Raw genomic sequence first — 6372 nt, 5'->3', positions numbered from 1 at the left:
TGAATGACCATGAGGAATCCTCCAGGAGACTTTTCTCTGTTATATTCATAGAGTCCCTTCCTGTGGATCTTACCCATGCTGGCCTCCCAGCTCCAAACTCTCTGATAAATGGAGCAGCCCTTGCAACTGTCCTAGATTAGTCATTGTGACCCCAGATTTGAGGGTTTGGGGACCCTCTGGGAAATTTCTCTTAGAAAATTTCCACCACATGAAGCATGGCTGGTAAACAGAGGTCGTTGGTAAGCAAACTGCTCCAAAGAAATATCCTAAACTGTCCTGTACCAGGTGCCTGAAGACAGAGACCCTTTGGGTTTAGTTTTCCTTTTGCTGGTTTCTTGGGATTTGGAAGGATCATATCTTGCTCCCAGTTCTAGGAGCTGCTTTTTCTTTTCTCTCTTTTCTTTTACAGGAAAGTAAGATTTATTGGTGGGTGTGAGTAAGGAAGGAACAAGGCAATTAGGGATATATTTGACCCCCAAGGCATCCAGGATGAGCTGCTTTCCTGTCACCATAATTTCAAATTCATCTGCATTAAATTTAGTAAGTCTCCACTTCTTAGAGATATGAATCTTCTGGTGGCCAGGGAACTTGAACTTGGCCCTGTGTGGGTCCTCAGTCACATGCTCCTTGTCTTACAGCTTGGTGCAGATGGACGTTATGATTCAGACAACGAGGACCCTGGCCACTGTGTCCTGGGAATTTCCAAAGGCACCCTGCATACCTGTCTGGACCCTAGATTGGGGACAGTGTGCCAGACATAAATGTCCCCTGGAAATGACTGTCTCCAAGGCCCCTTAGAGCCACCCCTACAGACAGCAGCCACCAAGGAGGCTGCTCTTTGCAGCCATGGCGCATGGACCCCCATGGGGAAAAGAGGTCAGTTGGCATAACTGACTGCAAACAGGTGCTCCCTTTTCTAATCCAGGTTTGAACCCAGCACTCAATGGTTGCTTTCTCTCAGCCACTAGCCCAAATTTAGCCTTGACTACCACCTTCCTTTGGGCATCATTTTCTAGACTGAAATGTTATCTTTACTTATATTTTGAAAACTCCATATTGGAATATGTAGATGTGGCACATAATGGTCTAAAATATATGAAATTAGAGATGTCTTCAATTTCTTAAACATTTAGTGACTACCACAGCACCACTATAATTTTTCTGGAATCCCTACAATCTGGTATAATCATATTTTTCTTTCATTAGCCATTCAAGAGACTCTGTTTCCTTCATTGGCATCCTCTCCTTGCCCACCCTGAGTCTATGCCCTTGTCATTACAGCTTGAAACTCCTGGACACTTGGCCAATAAATACTTGATGTGGGTATTTAGAGGACATTTGTTTATTTAGTGCAAATTTTAAAATTATTAAGTCCTTCCTCCTCTAACCCATTTGGCATATAATTTGTTTGGATATTTGATGTTTGGGAAATAAATTGCAAGAACTCTTGTTTCTCACTCACTGGTGATGATCTTGATAGTCTTGCTTTGTGTTCTTATGGCAAGAAAGTTGTCACTTTTGCTTACGTATTTGTATCACCAAGTAATATAAAACCATTTCATGTCATGTTTCCTTAGCATTTAATTCTTAACCTCTATGTAGGTTTTATTGACTGTGTTAGAGTTTGGGGTTTCCCTGGTAGCTTCCGGAGAAGGCAGTGGCACCCCACTCCAGTGCTCTTGCCTGGAGAATCCCAGGTGGAGCCTGGTGGGCTGCCGTCTATGGGGTCGCACAGAGTCGGACACGACTGAGCTACTTCACTTTCACTTTCCACTTTCATGCACTGGAGAAGGACATGGCAACCCACTCCAGTGTTCTTGCCTGGAGAACCCCAGGGACGGTGGAGCCTGGTGGGCTGCCGTCTATGGGGTCACACACAGTTGGACATGACTGAAGCGAGTTAGCAGCAGCAGCAGCTGGTAGCTTTGATGGTAAAAAACCTGCCTGCAGTGCAGGAGACCTGAGTTCGGTTCCTGGCTTGGGAAGATCCCCTAGAGAAGGGAATGGCTACACATGCCAGTATTCTTGCCTGGAGAATTCTATGGACAGAGGATCCTGGCAAACTACAGTCCATGGGGTCTCAAGGAGTTGGATATGACTTGGCGACTAACACTAGGGTTATTTGTTTTCATGTCTGTTTCTCCTACAAATGTAAGTTTTCCATTATTAGGAATCCTTCCTCATCTATCTTTGCATATTCAGTCCAAGCATGGTTCTGGGGACAAAAAACGTGTCCAAAGAAGTGATGTAGAAAAAAAATCAGGTCGATGTCTTTGATTTGTTTCATAAATGATCCACTGCTATCAGTCACTGAATCATAACTGTGTATTTACGTCTCCTCTACCAAACTTTATGTTTTTGGCTTGGGTCATTTAGTACAAACAATAGATTAAAATGAACAATTATGTGCCAACAAGTTGGATATTTCTAGAAACATACAACCTACCAAGACTGAATCATAATGAAACAGAAAATCTGAACAGACCAATTACTTTGTAAGGAGATTGAATCAATATAAACCTCTCAAAAAACAAGTCTAGTACCAGATGGCCTCACTGATGAATTCTACTAAACATTTAAAGAATTAAAAACATCACTTCTCAAACTCTTTTAAAAAATTGAAGAAGAGGCAATGTTTACAAACTTATGAGGCCAGCATTATCCTGATACCAAAACCAGAATGTGATACTACAAGAAAAGATTACAGCCCAGTTTTCCTGATGAACATAGATACAAAAATCCTCAACAAAATGTTTACAAGCCCAATTCAACAATATACTGAAGAGATCATACAGCATGATCAAGTGGGATTTATCGACAAATCAATCAGTGTGATACATCACAGCAAAATGAAGGATAAAAACCATATGATCATCTCAATAGATACAGAAAAAGCATTCAACAAATCAACATTCATTTATGATGAAAACTCTCAACAAATATGTGTATAGAGGATACACATGTGTGGATATATATATGTGCCTCAAGATAATAAAGGCCATATATGACCAGTTCATAAGTAACACTATATTTGATGATGGAAAGCTGTAAACTTTTCACTAAGATCAGGGAAAAGACGAGGATGCTTACTCTTCCCTCTTCTATTCAGCATAGTATTGGAAACACTAGAGAAATTAGGCAAGAAAAAGAAATAAAAGGCATCCAAATTGGAAAGGAAAAAATAACTGTCACTATCTGCACATGATATTATGTATAGAAAGGTCTAAAGACTGCATCAGGAAATGATTAGAACTAATAGGCAAATTCAGTAAAGTTGTAGGATAAAAATCAACGCACAAAAATTTGTTTCATTTCTATGCAATACTAATGAACTATCAGAAAGAGGAATTAAGAAACCAATCCCACTTAAAATTGAATCAAGAAAAATAAAATACCTAAGAATAAATATAACCAAAGAGATGAAAGGTCTGTATATTGAAACTACGATAATGAAAGAAATTGAAGTTGTTGTTCAGTCTCTCAGTCATGTCTGACTCTTTGTGACCCCATGGACTGCAGTGTGCCAGGCTTCCCTGTCCTTCACCATCTCACGGAGTTTGCTCAGACTCATTTACATTGAGTTGGTGATGCCATCCAACCATCTCATTCTCTGTCATCCCCTTCTCCTGCCTTCAATATTTCCCAGCATGAGGGTCTTTTCAAATGAATCAGTTCTTTGCATCAGGTGGCCAAAGGATTGGAGTTGCAGCTTCAGCATCAGTCCTTCCAATGAATATTCAGGACTGTTTTCCTTTAGGGTGGACTGGTTTGATATCCCTGCAGTCCAAGGGAATCTCAAGAGTCTTCTCCAACACCAGAGTTCAGAAGCATTAATTTTTTGGTGCTCAGCTTTCCTTATGGTCCAATTCTCATATCAGTACATGACTACTGGAAAGACCACAGCTTTGACTATACAGACCTTTGCCGGCAAAGTAATAGCTCTGCCTATTAATATGCTCTCTAGGTTTGTCATAGCTTTTCTTCCAAAGAGCAAGTGTCTTTTAATTTCATGGCTGCAGTCATCATCCGCAGTGATTCTGGAGCCCAAGAAAGTAAAGTCTGTCACTGTTTCCATTGTTTCCCTATCTATTTGCCATGAAGTGATGGGACCAGATGCCATGATCTTAGTTTTTTGAATGTTGAGTTCTAAGCCAACTTTTTCACCCTCCTCTTTCACCTTCATCAAGGAGCTCTTTAGTTCTTCTTTGCTTTCTGCCATAAGGGTGGTGTCATCTGCATATCTGATGTTACTGATATTTCTCCTGGTAATCTTGATTTCAGCTTCTGCTTCATCCAGCTCAGCATTTCACAAGCAAGTTAAATAAGCAGGGTGACAATATACAGGCTTGATGCATAGTCAATGAAGAAGAAGTAGAAGTTTTTCTGGAATTCCCTTGCTTTTTCTATGATCCAAGGGATGGTGGGGATTTGATCTCTGGTTCCTCTGTATTTTCTAAATCCAGCGTGTATATCTGGAAGTTCTCAGTTCACATACTGTTGAAGCCTAGCTTGGAGGACTTTGAGCATGACCTTGCTAGAGTGGAATTGTACAGTAGTTTGCATGTTCTTTGGCACTACCCTTCTTTGGGATTGGAGTGAAAACTGACTTTTTCCAGTCCTGTGGCCACTGCTGAGTTTTCCAAATTTGCTGGCATATTGAGTGTAGCACTTTAGCAGCATCACCTTTTAGGCTTTGAAATAGCTCAGCTGGAATTCCATCAGCTGAGGGAACACAGCCCCACCCATCCACAGAAAATTGGGTTAAAGATTTACTGAGCATGGCCTTGCTCACCAGAGTAAGACCAGTCCCTCCCATCAGGAAGCTTCCACAAGCCTCTTATCCTCATCAGAAGGCAGACAGAATGAAAACCACAATCACAGAGAACTAACCAAATCAATCACATGGATCATAGGCTTTGTCTAACTCAATGAAACTATGAGCCATGCCGTGTAGGGCCACCCTAGACAGACGGGTCATTGTGGAGAGTTCTGACAAAATGTGGTCCACTGGAGAAGGGAATGGCAAACCACTTCAGCATTCTTGCCTTGAGAACCACATGAACAGTATGAAAAGGCAAAAAGAAATTGAATATGATACAGATAAATGGAAAGATATTCTGTACTCATGGATTAGAAGAATCACTGTTACAATGTCTATACTACCCAAAGGAATCTCCAGATTCAATACAATCCCTATCCAAATTCCAATGTTATATTTCACAGAAATAAACAATCCTAAAAGTTACATGGAAACACAAAAGACCCCTCACAGCCAAAACAAACTTTAGAAAGGACAAAATTGAAGGCATCAAATGTCGAGATTTCAAACTATATTATGAAGCATTAGCAATTAAAACAGTAGTTACTGGCATAAAAAAAAGATACATTAGATGATGGAACAGAATAGAAAGCTCAGAACTAAACCCATGCATATATGATCAAATAATTTACAACAAAGGAGCCAGGAATATACAGTGGGGAAAGGGTAGTCTCTTCAATAAATGATATGGGAAAACTGGACAGTCACATGCAAAAGATTGAAATTGGACTCCTGTCTTATACCATACACAAAAGTTAATTCCAAGTGGATTAAAGACCTGAACATAAGACTGGAAACCAAAAAACTAGAAGAAAGCATAAGCAGTGGTCTCATCTGTATAGGTTTTGGCAATGATACTTTGGGTCTGACACCCGAAAAGGAAGCAATGAAAGCAAAAATAAAGCAAGCAGGACTACACCAAATGAAAAAGCTTCTGCACAACAAAAGAAACAACCGTCAAAATGAAAGGGAAATCTACTGAATGGCAGAAAATATTTGGAAGTCATATCTGATCAAAGATAATGTCCAAAATTATATATGTATAGAAGCAACCAAAGTGTCCATTGAGAGACAGATGGACAAGAAAGATACACATATACATACATATATATGTACACATATATATACATATATACACAATGCAATATTACTCAGTGAAGAAAAAGAGCAAAATCCTGTTATTTGTAATACCAAGGATGGACCTAGAGAGTATTATGCTAATTGAAATGTCAGACAGAGAAAATAAAATACAGTAGATTTCACTTATATGAATCTAAAATATTTAAGAACAAACATAACAAAAGTGGACCAGGCTTACAGATACAGTAGATAAACCAGGGTGGAGGGGTTATGGAGATAAGTGAGACAGATGAAGGGGATTAAGAGGTACATGCTTCTAGTTATAAAATAAATGTCACAACATAGAGACTATAATCAATAATATTGTAACACTTTTTATTTTGTCAGATTATAATTAGACCCATGAGAATTTTGTAATACATAAAAATATTGAAATTCCTGGTGTAAATCTGGAACTAATATAATATTGTAAG

General features: G+C 39.4%; 1 pseudogene; it reads right to left on the bottom strand.

Moving 5' to 3' along the window:
• Positions 1–776: 776 nt before the first annotated feature.
• LOC128059710 (uncharacterized) lies at positions 777–900 on the bottom strand (annotated as a pseudogene).
• Between the last annotated feature and the right edge of the window lie 5472 nt (positions 901–6372).

Source organism: Budorcas taxicolor, chromosome 14 (genome assembly GCF_023091745.1).
Source record: "Budorcas taxicolor isolate Tak-1 chromosome 14, Takin1.1, whole genome shotgun sequence".
Lineage (NCBI taxonomy): Eukaryota > Metazoa > Chordata > Mammalia > Artiodactyla > Bovidae > Budorcas > Budorcas taxicolor.
Note: the sequence above shows the minus strand (reverse complement) of the source record. Positions and strands in the feature narration are given on the sequence as shown.